This window comes from Eurypyga helias, unplaced genomic scaffold (genome assembly GCF_000690775.1).
Source record: "Eurypyga helias isolate BGI_N326 unplaced genomic scaffold, ASM69077v1 scaffold20256, whole genome shotgun sequence".
In the NCBI taxonomy this organism is placed as follows: Eukaryota; Metazoa; Chordata; class Aves; order Eurypygiformes; family Eurypygidae; genus Eurypyga; species Eurypyga helias.
The window spans coordinates 1-336 of record NW_010256238.1 but is presented as its reverse complement, the minus strand read 5'-3'; positions in this window follow the sequence as shown (position 1 = coordinate 336).

The following is a 336-nucleotide window of genomic DNA, read 5'->3' as shown; positions in this document are numbered from 1 at the left end:
CTGCGCCTGTCCCAGTCTGGGGGCAGGATGGTCCAGTCTGAGGGCAGGATCGTCCCAGCCTGGTGACAGGATCGTCCCAGTCTGAGGGCAGGATCGTCCCAGTCTGGGGGCAGGATGGTCCAGTCTGAGGGCAGGATCGTCCCAGTCTGGGGACAGGATGGTCCCAGTCTGAGGGCAGGATCGTCCCAGTCTGGGGACAGGATCGTCCCAGAGCTCTGCACTGCAGGGAGTCAGCCCAGCCCAGGGCCCCAACACCCTCCCGGGTGGTTCGAGGTCGTCACGAGCTGTGCTGGACCCTCATGCTGGGTAACAACAATAATTCCTTAGTATCCCCGT